We start from the raw sequence: 13,733 nt of genomic DNA, 5'->3' as shown, positions 1-13,733 counted from the left end.
GATGGTGGCCAGGGTGTCCCAACTGACCAATTTTTGGCAGCCTGCTCTCCCTGGAAGGCACCTTCCCATGTGAGAGACACCACTAGCCCAGAACCGTGCAGCCCCTCATGCTTCATAGCCAGCCTGGAGAACACTGAGGCAGACAGAAGCAGTGGTGTGGGGTGAAAGTCTCAGAGTCCCTCTACACAAGACATCTTACACGAGGATGCTCAAGTGATGTACTTCCTGTGTGATCTTATATAGAGAGACAGTTTGATGTAGTGGTTAAGAGCAGCAGGACTCTAATCTGGAGAACCAGGTTAGATTTCCCCGCTCCTCTGCTTGAAGCCAGCTGGGTAACTCTGGGTTGGTCACAGCTCTCTCAGAGCTCTCTCAGCCCCACCCACCTCACAGGGGATAATCATAACACTTTGTAAACCACTCTGAGTGGGCATTACGTTTTCCTGAAGGGTATATAAATGAATGTTGTTGTTGTTAAGTGTACTCTGTCTCCCTAGCAGTGCATGTGTATGTATCCACAATGGGAGAACAAGTGTAAGATTTTTACCTGAGCATCATCATCATCATCTCAGCAACAACAACAACAACTGCGCTTATATACTGCTCTTCTAGACAGATTAGTGCTTCACCCAGAGCGATGAACAAGTTAGTGTTGTTATTATCCCCACAATACAGCTGGGGAGCTGGGGCTGGGAGGAGTGGCTTGCCCAAGGCCACTTACTGAGCTCATGGCAGGAGTGGGATTCGAACCAGCAGAGTGCTGATTCGCAGCCGAACCACTTAACCACTGTACTACAGCAGCTCTCTGTGTAAGATTACAGCAAGAGTCTAGCAGCACCTATAAGACTAACAAAATTTGCAGTAGGGTATGAGCTTTTGTGAGTCACAGCTCACTTCTTTGTGTTCAGGAAAGCTCATACCCTACTGCAAATTTTGTTAGACTTATAGGAGCTACTGAACTCTTGCTCCTTTTTACTGCTACAAACAAACTAACACGGCTACTCTTCTTAAGCTGTCTCCACAGTGTAAGATGTCTTGTGCAGAGAGACTCTCTCTCTCTCTCCCTCTCCCTCTCTCTCTCTCTCCCAGCCTAGCTCTCGTCTCCTGCTAAGCTCGACTCCCTCCCCCTCCCCGGGTCTGGCGTTTTCTGCCAAACCCTGGCTGCGAATTTGTCGAGAGCCCCTAAGTCAATTCCAACGCACTGCCCCATTGTTCGGCGCCGGAGCTGTCCTCGGTGCTGAAACGCAGCTGGCCGGCTCACAATGAGAAGAAAAGCTACCTTGGGGAGGGTGGGCAGGAAGCGGACCGGAGGGAGGCCAACTGAAGCAACCCCCTGGCTGGCTATGGAGGGAGAGGAGGCTCCGCTTGCATCCAGACCTTTAACCCCCCCCCCTTTGACACACACGTTTTATTCCACTCCCCATGTGCGCCAGTCTCAGGGCTGTAATCGCTCTCCGGGGCTGGGAGCCTGTTATTCACTAGGATTTCCTCTGGAGCCCCCACGATTATGTATCATTATATTATTACTGTTACGACTTCCACTACAGCTCCTCCCTCCTCCTAACCATCACCGTAAGAAAACAACAACTCCTTTTAATGGCAGGCTGGATGGGCCAAGGCCAAGCAACAAGGCCAGCCAGAGGCAAGATAGGGAGCCTGAGGACCTGGGAGCCGGGTTGCCAGGTCCAGGGTGGGAAATTCCTGGAGATTTGGGGGGTGGAGCCTGGAAAGAGCAGGGTTTGGCGAGGGGAGGGGCCTCAGTGGGGTATGATGCCATAGAGTTCACCCTTCAGAGTAGGAAAATCAAAAAGAGTCCAGCAGCACCTTTAAGACTAACCAATTTTATTGTAGCATAAGCTTTCGAGAACCACAGTTCTCTTCGTCAGAGGCATGGAGGGCAGAAAGAAACTGTTCAAATATAGAGGAGGGGAGGGGAAGGGATGGGGGGAGGAGGAGAGGGGGGATGTAAACAACTCCTTTGATATGGAGATGCAGGGAGCTCCTTTTGGTGTGGGGATCAGTTTGCTTGTGTAAAGATTCAAAGGAGTTTGCCGTGTTAGTCTGTAGTAGCAAAATCAAAAAGAGTCAAGCAGCACCACCAAGACCAACCAATTCCACTGCAGCACAAGCCTTCGATAACCACAGCCCTCCCCGCCAGATGCATCTGACAAAGAGAACCGTGGTCCTCGAAAGCCCACGCCAGGTGCCACTGGACTCTCCCCGACCCCGCCTATGTAAAGGAAATCAGTTACCTGTGATAATGAGATAACCATTCATAGTCCCTATTCAGTCCCAGCTTGAAAGAGTCAAATTTGCATATGAATTCCAATTCAGCAGCTTCCCCTTGGATTTTGTTTGTGAAAGGTTTCTGTTGAACTACAGCGATCTTTAAGTCTTTGATGGAATAGGGGAACTGGTCTCTGTTGCCTGGAGATCAGTTGTAATTCTGGGAGATGTCCAGCTACCACCTGGAGGCTGGCAACCCTACTTGGGGGACTCCCCAGATAAGCAGGAAAATATGGGGTTAGACCCACCCCCTTTCCCCCAGCAGTCCCCCGAGAGCCCCCAAAGCCTTGGAACAGTGGGACTGGATCCCAGTGGCATCGTAGAGACCAACAAGATTTTCGGGGTATCAGCTTTTGAGAGTCAGAGCTCTCTTAGAGGAACTTTGGGTACCAAATGCCACCGGCTACAAGGAGGGGCTGCAGTGAAAGGGCACAATCCAGCAAAATGTTCTATTTTCTCCTCATTTATAGAATTCTTTCCAGAATATCCAAGAACTCCCTGAAGCTTCTAGTTCACGAGGGCAAGAGGCAGGCAGCTGCCTCTTTTAAGAGGAGAAAATAAGACGAGGAAAGTCACTCGTCGACAGATCCATTGTACTAGCCACACCATGGGTGTCTGTGGCCTAAAAGAAGACAAGGGCGGGAGCTAAAGCTGCAAGGTGCCTTCCCCTGATATAAGATGGTCTTGGTGGAGTCAAGAGTGACGTGCTTCCCTCTGTCCCCTTTTCATAAACTCCCGCAAAGAGAAACTGCACCCCCAAAACCAAACCTTTTGTAACATGACACACAATACTTTGAAGGCTATTCTATTGATTTGTCAAAACGGCGGATTGATATGGCCGTAACTTGACGTCTCGCCTTCTCTGTGTTTCATTGCATGTGAGTCCTACTTGATCTCAACCACAGCTAAGGTGGTAGCAGGAGATCACCCGGAATTACAACCGATCTCCAGGCAACAGAGATCAGTTCCCCTGGAGAAAATGGCTGCTATGAAGGGTGAACGCTATGGCGTTATACTCCACCGAGGCCCCTCCCTTCCTCAAGCCCTGCCCTCTCCAGGCTCCACCCTCAAAATCTCCAGGAATTTCCCAGCCTAGACCTGGCAACCGCATAGATTTATAAGAGAGAGGCAGGCACACAGCAGAACAGTATGGAAATGTGATAGAATCTTGATAGGGCAAAACGGCATGTACCATGCCAGACTGCAGTTAAGAATAATACTGCATGTTAAAAAAAAGGTGCCCTGTAAGTAGACATCTAGCTCACTAAGGAGAAAGGTTGCACTCGCCCTACAAGAGCAGGATTTTAGTTGTAGCTTGGGAGTACTGCTTGGACCCAGACCTCCTGTTGGCTAAACAGGTGGTAGTGGTGGCCAAGGAGCTTTTCAGTAGCTTTGGTGAGCCAGCTGTGACTCTTCCTGGGCAGGAAAGACATTACCAGCGTGGGGCAGGCCCTGGTAACATCTAGATTAGATTGCAACCATGTGCTGTACATGGGGCTGCCCTTGTAGACTATCTGGAAGGTAGAGTAGGTACAGGATGTTGACTGAAGTGGGTTGCAGGGACCAGTCTCGTTCCGTCTACCCTGGCTCCCAGTTGGCTTCCAGGCACAATTCAAGGTGCTGGTATTGACATTTAAAGGCCTGTATACGATTTGGGGCCAGCGTGCCTTAAGGACTGCCTACTCCCATACAAATTTACCTGACCCTGCTTTGAGTGTCCCTGCCATCTGAGGCCAGGAGGGTGGCAACCCAGGAAAGGGCCTTTTCAGTAGTGGCACCATAACTTTGGGCCTCAGGGAGATTTGCCTAGATCCCTCTATTGCTGTCTTCTGCCAGTGGACGAAGACCTTCTCTGTTTTGTTTGGTGCTCCCTCACGAACTCTGCTTATCCCTCTTCCCTTTTTGTCTGTTTATATGTTGCGTTTGTTTCGAATGTTTAAGTGTTGGGAATGTTTTAGTGTTCGAAGTGTTCACTGGCTTGCAAACCCTGAGCTGGGTGGAAAGATGGTCTAGAAATTTTCCAAATAAATAAATATTCCCTCCCTCTCCCTTCTGTGTTTAAAAGGCGTGACAGCCACCTCTGAGTTTCTTCTTTCCTTCAGGGAGCGAAGCAGTGGATCAACTGCATTTTATTCTGGCCAGGTTGGTGTAGTGGTTAAGAGCGGCAGGACTCTAATCTGGAGAGCCAGGTTTGATCCCCCGCTCCTCTGCTTGAAGCCAGCTGGGTGGCCTTGGGTCAGTCACAGCTCTCTCAGAGCTCTCTCAGCTCCACCCACCTCACAGGGTGATTGTCGTGAGGATAACAACGTACGTTGTAAACCGCTCTGAGTGGGTGTTAAGTTGTCCTGAAGGGTGGTATATAAATAGAATGTTGTTGTTGTTGTTATTGAGATGTTTGCTCGGTGAGAGTGACTGGCTCAGGGTCAGCAAGGTGGATCAAGGCACTGAGTTCAAGTCTCTCCAGCCCCAGCTCAGTGCTGTTACCTACTGAAGCCAAGGAGCTCTGCAAGAATAAGTCAAAGGTCATCTTGGGCCAAGTCCTATTAATTTGTCAATCTGTCCTGCTAAAGACAGATCCTTCCATCTAATTCAAGTGAAACAGGCTCGTGTATCAGAAGGAGGCTCCTTCTGCTGGGTGAAGTCACTTCCATTGTGAATTCATTCATCCATTCATTCATCCACCTTACCCCCCAATGGGATCTTAACATCGTTGTCCTCGTCGCCATTTTATCCTCACAACAACCCTACGAGGTAGGTCAGGCTGAGAGGGTGTGACTGGCTTAAGGCCGCCCGTGCCAGAGTGAGGATTCGAACCGGGGCCTCCCACGGACTCGTCTGACACTAACCACTACATCACACTGGCTCTCCATTAGCAGAACAGATCTCCAGAATCCTGCCCAGTGGTCAATAAAATGCTTCCTCCAACAAGGTAGGAAGGAACAGCCCTTCCCAACTCAGGGCTGGAATGCGGTGGAACGGCGTTCTGGCACCTCTTGAAAATGGGCACATGGCTGGTGGCCCTGCCCCCTGATCTCCAGACAGAGGGGAGTTTAGATTGCCCTCCGTGCTGCTCCGACGTGGAGGGCAATCGAAACTCCCCTCTGTCTGGAGATTAGGGGGCGGGGCCACCAGCCATGTGACCATTTTCGCCGAGGGCGATTTAAACTTTAAAAAACTGCCCCCTTGTTCCAGATGACCCAAAGTGACATCATTGTGTGGTCCTGTGCTGGCAACCCTCTGAGTTCCACCACCTCTTTTCCCAGAAAAAAAGCCCTGTCCCAACTCATAACTGGGGTAGACTGGGTCTGTACATGGAGGCTCTGTTCAGCTCTCACGGCTTCCAGCGATGGATGGTGGGCTGGCCTTCCGCCCTGCTCAGGCCCGGCCTGACTTTGCAAGTCTGCAGAATCCAGGCATGTCAGAGACTCCGCCGTCTTATCTGGACAGGCAAAATGTCTGCCTGTTTAATATATATTGGCATCTGTCGAGAAGCATGCCTTGTTTGTTGATATTGGAGATGACAAGATGATTTAAGAATTTGCTCGTTTCCGCGATGATCTCATTCAGGCTGGGGGCTGCAAGGGGAATGTGTCTCTTTGCTTGGCTGTGTGTGAGACGGAGTGTGTTTGGGGGGGGGAGGCAGAAGGAGAGTGAAACCCCACTCCATACTAGCAGCTTCCCTGGGAATTGTCTGCCCTTCGGACTCCTAAATTTGTAAAAGACTACAGTGGCCCACGTGAGACAAAAGGCAAAATTGGTCATTCCAGGAGATGGATTTGGGGTGCAGTTAAGAGGGGAGCAGCTAAGGCACCGATCTACTGGAGTTCTCTTGCGCAGGCTCCTTCGGAAATTACCAGGGCTCTACCAGTGTCTGAGCAGGGTTTCGAGGACTGCTGGAAGCGCCAGAGATTCAGTTGTGCCCAGAACTCACGGCATTCACTTTGCTCCCAGATTGCATGTGGGTTTGGGGGAATGGCGCTGGTCTCTTGTGGGATGTTGAAAAGACACTCTTGCAATGCTCAGAGGCACTACATGAGGCTGGATCCCGTGGTGCAAGGAGACCGCTCTCCTGATGCCTAGCACTTGCCTAAGGGAATGAAAAGAATACATTGTTCGGTTCATATTCTGTACTCCATTTTATTTTGGGGACTCGAGGTTCTTCACTCTTCTAAACCCCATCACAAATATGTGAGATTTTTTTTAAAAAAAAAACCTCCGGCATTAAATATCAAGGTCAATGTAGGTTTTTGCAACGTTCCCTGAGCTCATGAGATATGGTGGGTTGTGATCCAGTGATTCCCAAGCTGCGCACCAATAAGCCAAGAGTAAACGTCTAGGGGTCTGCCTGCTGCGTCTCTGAATGATTCGCTGCTTTTATCTCCTACTAACCAGCCTCCACTCGGGGGCAAGAGTTCTCTCCACATCACATCTAAGCGGCCATTCAGCAGTCTCCTGTACTCTTGAAGGAGGTTGCCTGTCGCATCTCTTCATGGTGGACCGTTCCTGCATATACTTCTTGCCAATCAGGAGATGTGCCCAGACGAGGGGCTCACACAGAGACTGAATGAGTTTGTATGGGCATCTCGCATCTGACGAAGAGAACTGTGATTCTCGAAAGCTTATGCTACTGTAAAGTTGGTTAGTCTTAAAGGTGCTACTGGACTCATTTTGATTTTGCTGCTACAGACTAACACGGCTAACTCCTCTGTTTGTATGGGCAGGCACTCGATCTTTTGTATCCTGAAACTGAACCTCTTCAGGGGTGTTTAGAGCAATGCATCCCTCCAATTTTAATTTAGGGGGGGGGAGATATTTGTAGGAATCTGACATTCAAAAAGGTTAGTTGGTCTGAGAGAGCGTAGAAGGCCAGGAAGAACAGCTTGTGCCTGAGCCAGCGTTCATGCCGGGGGTGGAAGGGAAGGAGCAGAGAAAGTGGGTCAGGAGGCGGCCCATGGCATAAAGAGAAGGAACATCTGCTGGAGACCGAGGAGACCCAATGGCAGGTTCAGTGGAGGGGCAGCCGCAAAAGAGGTTTCTCCGGCTTGAGAGGGAGACAGCACAAGGTGATCCCTTAGGGATTGCTGGGAACTGCCAAGGCTGACTTCCTTTTTAGGCTGCCGGATTTTCAAAGCTGGATCCTGGATGCCGGAGCCTGTGGAGGGATCTGCCCTATAAACTCAACCCATCTCTGTGGGAAACCACGGGGCAGATATGAAGGTAGACCCCTTCAACGAAGTATACATGTATGTATAGAGTATGCATTGCAAAAATCTGAAAAGAAGCATATATTCAAATAATGGGAATACAGAGACGGACCTTGCTGAAACAAAATATAAGTAGTTTCACATGACATATTACGGAAATGACCTAGTAGGAGCATCTACATCAACAAACAGTACTCGGTAGTATAGTCTCCAGTCCCTGTCCCTTTACCAAAGCATCTGCCTGAACAGTTTCCTTACAACACCACCCTGTTGCCTGAGTAATAATAATAATAACCGTACACTTATATACTGTCCCTTCACTAATACAGATTAGTGCCCTACTCTGAGCAGTGAAGAAGTCAGTGTTGTTATTATACCCACAATACAATTGGGGAGCTGGGCTGAGAGGAGTGGCTTCCCCAAGACCACCTGCAGAGCTCAAGGAAGTAGTGGGAGTCGAACCAGCAGAGTGCTGATTCGCAGCCCGACCACTTAACCACTATGCTACAGCAGCTCCCAATAATAGTAACAGTGTGCTTATATATTGCTTTTCTGGACAGATTAGTGCCACGCTTAGACTGGCAAATAGTGTTATTATCCCCACAATACAATTGGAGAGCTGGGCTAAGAGGAGTGGCTTACTCAAGGCCATTTGCAGAGCTCATGGCAGTAGAGGAAGTCGAACCAGCGGAGTGCTGATTCACTGCCTGACCACTTAACCATTGTGTAAAAAAGTCTTCCTGAATCGTTCAGTTTTGCATAGTTTGTGGAAAGCCAGGAGAGTGGGAGCTTTTCCGACCTCTTCAGGCAGGTCATTCCATAAGGAGGGAGGCTACTACAGAGAACATGGACGTATGGGCAGCTGTTGATGTTGCCTGTGTGCGGTGCAGTATCTGCAGGAGGCCCTATTCAGATGTTCATGTTTAGAGGCAGTGAACCCCGAGTGCCACTGTAGGGTTGCCAGCCTCCAGGTAATGGCTGGAGATCTCCCAGAATCACAACTCGTCTCCAGGCCACAGCGAGCAGTTCCCCTGGAGAAAACGTTTGCTTTGTAGGGAGAACTCTATCGAACTATATCCTGCTTAGATCCCTCCCCTCCCCAAATCCCACCTTCTCCAGGCTCCACCCCCAAAATCTCCAGGAATTTCCCAGCCTGGAGCTGGCAACCCTACATTCTAGTGGCTTGAAAGCAGCAACGGGTCCTTGATGTCTGCTTGTGGTTTGTTCCGTGGGAAACAGGATGGGATTCAGCTCCCGTTGCAAGGGGACGTCCCCCAATGCAAGCGCCAGGGGAAGCCAGCATCTGGCGCCAAGGAAAGGGGCCGCTGTTAATGGAAGGAATCCGTAGGATTCGCTCAGCATGCTGGACTACATGAACACTTCGTCAGATCCAGCCGGACTCTCAGCACGCATCGCTCCTTGTTTTTCTCAAAAGTAAGTCCTTCTTTGTTCAATGGGGCTGACCCCGCGGTTCGCAAACACCATTTTGCAGCCTGGTGGTGGAGAGTGCCCTCAATTCATAGCTGATTTATGGCGACCCCTGGTGGGGTTTTCATGGCAAGGGATTAACACAGGTGGGCTCACCGTTGCCTGCCTCTGCAAGCCTGGTCTTCGCTGGAGGTCTCCCATCCAATTACTAACCAAGGGTGACCCTGCTTAGCTTCTGCGGTCTGACAAGATCAAGCTCACTTGGGCTATCCAGGTCAGTGGTCTTTGTAGCCTAAAGGCATTTAAATGTTGTAAGCCTCCAATTACTGTGTTTGTGTGTGTGACAGACAGACAGACAAGATTCAGGGATAGTGAGACTAAAGCTGCAATCCTAAAACCTTTACTTAAGAGTAACTTCTATTGAGCTCAAGGGACTTACTCTAGCATAGACTCTGGCTGCAACCCGTTGACCTCCCAGGGCTACCGTGATGGCCAGGCCGTATCTGTGAGAATGCTAAAACTGCTATATATGGAAAGAAGGAGGATTTTCATGATCCTCTGGGGTCACCATCTGTCCTCTTTATCCAGCAATGGGAAGGCCTGCCAGACCGACACAAGGCAGAGGCTAGGCATAGCTGCCTTCTCTTCCAGGCTTTTCCCCATGGGAGATGACCGATGGCACCTTGCACAGAAGGGCAGGGTTTGCGCAAGGACATGGCAAAAAGCGAAGCTTTGGGAAGCAGCAATATTAAGAAGGCAATTTTATACATCTCAACAGTGCAACGAATGCAGAAGGCGGCATCCAGAATTGAGCTATATATAGGCATCCCTATATAGGCATCCAGCATTGATCACTAGGATGTAGGGTTGCCAGCTCCAGGTTGGGAAATTCCTGGAGATTTGGGGGGTGGGGCCTGGGGAGGGCGGGGTTTGGAGAGGGGAGGGGCCTCCGCAGGAGATCATTCGAAAGACTCCACCCTGCAAAACAGCCATTTTCTCCAGGGGAACTGATCTCTATGGCTTGGAGATCTGTTGCAATTCCAGGAGATCTCCAGCCACCTGGGTTGCCAGCGTCCAGGTGGTGGCTGGAGATCTTCCGGTATCAACCGATCTCCTGGTCACAGATATCAGTTCCCCTGGAGAAAATGGCAGCTTTGGAGGGTGGAGTCTATGGCATGGTACCCTGCTGAGGCCCCTCCCCAAACTCCACCCTCTCCAGGCTCCCCCCCCCCCAAATATCCAGGAATTTCCCAACACAGAGCTGGCAACCCTCCTAGCCACCACCTGGAGGCTGACAACAGTACTAGGATTGCAACAGCGTTGCCAACTCCAGCTTGGGAAATTCCTGGAGATTTGCTGTCAAGACGGTTTGTTTTAACTGCTGAGATACCATTTTAAACGCTACTCACCAAACCATAAGCTAGTCCCCCAAATTAAAGGAGTTGGAGGGTTCAAACCCCTATTCTGCTCACTCGGTGTCTTTGGGGCAGTCACTCTCAACCTAATCTACTTTACAGGGATGTTGTGAGGATAAAATGGGACGAGGGGAGACCCCAGAGAGCCACCCTGAGCTCCCAAGAGGGCAGGAGGGATGAAAATGAGATCAAATGGAAACGGCATTGATTATTTCCACAATATTGTTTTGTGCTCCCCAAATCCAAGAGGGAGAAGACACTGAAGAGGTGCCATTTTTTCAAGGGATTCAGTTTCTTTACAAAAGGAGTTTTTTATGTAACTTTTATTTATTTACACTGGAGCAAACTGAACAGAGATAAACTTTGGGACAATATTGGCGTTTAAAGCAGCAAATCCATCCCCCCAATCGGTTGCCAACTCTTGGTTGTGCAATTCCTGGAGATTTTGAGGGTGGAACCTGGAGAGGGTGGGTTTGGGGAGGCAGAGACCTCAATGGAGTCTAATGCCAGAGAGTCCAGGCTCCAAAGCAGCCGTTTCAATGGGAACTGATCACTGTAGTCTAGAGATCAGTTGTTATTTCAGGAGATCTGAGGTTGAGAGCTCCCTCTTTGTCGGGGAGGCAGGCTTTCTTTCTTTCCCTTCATCCTAGGGTTGCCAGCTCCAGGTAGGGAAATTCCTGGAGATGGCGGAGTCTGGGGAGGGGTCTCAGCAGGGTATAATGTCATAGAGTCTATCCTCCAAAGCGGCCGTTTTCTCCAAGGGAGCGGACCTCTGTCATCTGGAGATCAGTTGCAGTTCCAGGAGACCTCCACGGCACACAGCTAAGGATTGCGTGGCACCACTTTTCGGGATGAATAAGCAACTTTGACCTATGGTGACATGGGAAAAGTGGACAGAATCCTTGCCCCTGAGGAAGTCTTCGGACAAAATCTGTGTAATAATAGCTGGCCCCAGTTAGGGCTTGGAGGGCTTGGACCTTTGCCATCCTCTGTGTCCACGAGTTCATCTGAAAAAAGAAAAAAAGAAGAAAGAAACATTTCATTACATGAACAGGAAGTCGGAAAGTCACTTACCTGTTAGAAGTTTTTCCCGGAGCCTCTCTCCCCAGCGTCTTTATAAAGGGTTTAAAGGGACAATTTGTTTGGTTGAACTATTATGAGGACTGCTTTGCTGGGGTATTGTATGTATATGCGGCCATCGATTCTTGACGTCTGATTGTACAATATTTATTGTAAATTGTTTTTGGATGATCTATTGATGAAATTTGTGATTTTCTTGATGTATAGAGGAATGCTTGCTGGAGCGACTAGTATTTTCTGATCTGCACAAATGCACTTAGTCACTTTATTAAGAGATTTATAAATTCGAATTTTGTCATAAGACAGTGTTTTTCTCCTGGTTGGGTTCACCCTTTTGCATTTACCCACCTGGAGGTTGGCAACACTATCTGTGATCTGGTGAATAGACTGACCTGTGAATAGAATGACTCCTGTGCCACAAACTCACAAGTTGGCCTTCCGCAGACCCTTCTCTCTATCTTCCACAGGCCCCCCTCCTAAATCTGCAAAATGATGATATTAATCTACCTTATGCCCTGACCTGGATGGCCCTGGTGAGCCTGATCTCGTCAGATCTCAGAAGCTAAACAGGGACGGCCTTGGTTAGTAATTGGATGGGAGACCTCCAATGAAGACCAGGGTTGCAGAGGCAGGCAATGGCAAACCACCTCTGCTAGTCTCTTGCCATTAAAAACCTGCCAGGGGTCGCCATAAGTCAGCTATGACTTGAGGGCACCACATACACACTGTCTACCTTACTGGGTTGTTGTAAACTGTTCTATGAATGGCAGCGCTTTCCCCCAGCGTACAGAGGCAAGTGTTGTGGTTTGCACACCTATGTAAATGTTAAATAAATATGAATAATGGTCAAACAATGCAGAGGCTTCCCTTCTGTTGGAGATACAGACCAGGCTACCTGGCGACTGGACGATCCAGGCCTCATGGGCAGCAAAGGAGAAAGAGTGGAGTCATTTCAGGGAGTTTGGCAGAGTGCAAAGAGCGACAATCGCAGTGTGCAATGCATACTCTCTATTATTTATTTTATTCTATAGTCCGCTCTCCACGCACGTGGGCTCAGAGTGGATTAACAACATATAAATACATATAATAAAAACAATTAAAGCTCCGGTAGCAGTCATATAGATACAGCAATAAAAGCATATGAAGACAGCCCACTTTGCACCCTACAGCGAACATCCTTAAGTGCTTTATGGAGCACTTTTCTTTCTTGCCCCCTGTTCTTAGGCCAAGGTCTTAAACAATAACCCTGAAAAATAGAGTAAATAGAGGCTATATCTAAAAATCACCTCCCTTCGGCACTTCTCGGCAGCCTCGAGAAATCGAGCAACAAAATTAAGCGTACAGAATCCACAGTCGCAGCGGGATGGGAAAAAGGCGGAAGGAACGACAGGGTGGCCTGAGGCTGTGGAGGGGCAGTTGGATGGGAACCAGAGTACATCAAGCTGAAGGAAAAGGTGGTTTTCTTTGGGGGGAAGAAGCAACATTTGGGGTCTCCTGGAAGCTGGTATCCCCTTCTCCCATGCTCTATGACTGTAGGCCCCAGTGCCGCCGGGGCTGCCTCCCTTTCTTCCTTTCTCTCCTTCCTGCTCTTTCTTATTCTCTCTCTCTCTCTCTCTCTCTCTGTGGGGCGCAGATCATAAGTCCGAACAATGCCCTGGTGCTTCCTTGTGCTCTGTAGGAGGTTTCCGAGCTGCTCTTTCCTGGCAGGGGATGAGCAAATGGGATTTGGGAGATGGGGGGTGGAGGGAGGGAGCAGCTGCCGAGAGCATGCCGGGTCAGGCAGGCTTTTTTCCCTGGCCTGGCTGGGAGAGGCTTCGGCTAGGGTGCGGAGAGAGGGGCCGGCCTGGCCTGGCCACAGTGGGAAGACCGCCTTCTGCTAGGCATGTGGGAGTTATCCTCCAGGGGCAGGGGGGAGCACTAGAACCCTCCCCCCAGCAAGGCACCAAAAGGGCTGCCCCACACCTGTGACCTGCGTGGGGGTGGTGAAAGCCATGCTCTCCGGAGCGACAAAAATGTACTCATTCTCAAAGCCCAGCTGTGAGATGAAAGTGCTACCTGAATGACCCTTAATGGCTGATGGCTACTAGCTGCCAGACATGTGCCTCAGCCGCTTGGGATGCTGGAGCATGCAGTCTGGGGATTTGGGAAGGTAGCCAGCAAAGGAGGCAAGGCTTTTCTTGTCTGAAACTGGCTGGTTAGCATGAGGTTAGCCACTGACAGGGTAGGGTTGCCAAGCTCCAGGTGAGCCCTGGAGATCTCCCAGAATTACAACAGGTCTCCAGATGACAGTGACGAGTTCCCCCGGAGGAAATGGCTACTT

Source organism: Eublepharis macularius, chromosome 1 (assembly GCF_028583425.1).
Source record: "Eublepharis macularius isolate TG4126 chromosome 1, MPM_Emac_v1.0, whole genome shotgun sequence".
Classification (NCBI taxonomy): Eukaryota; Metazoa; Chordata; class Lepidosauria; order Squamata; family Eublepharidae; genus Eublepharis; species Eublepharis macularius.
Note: the sequence above shows the minus strand (reverse complement) of the source record.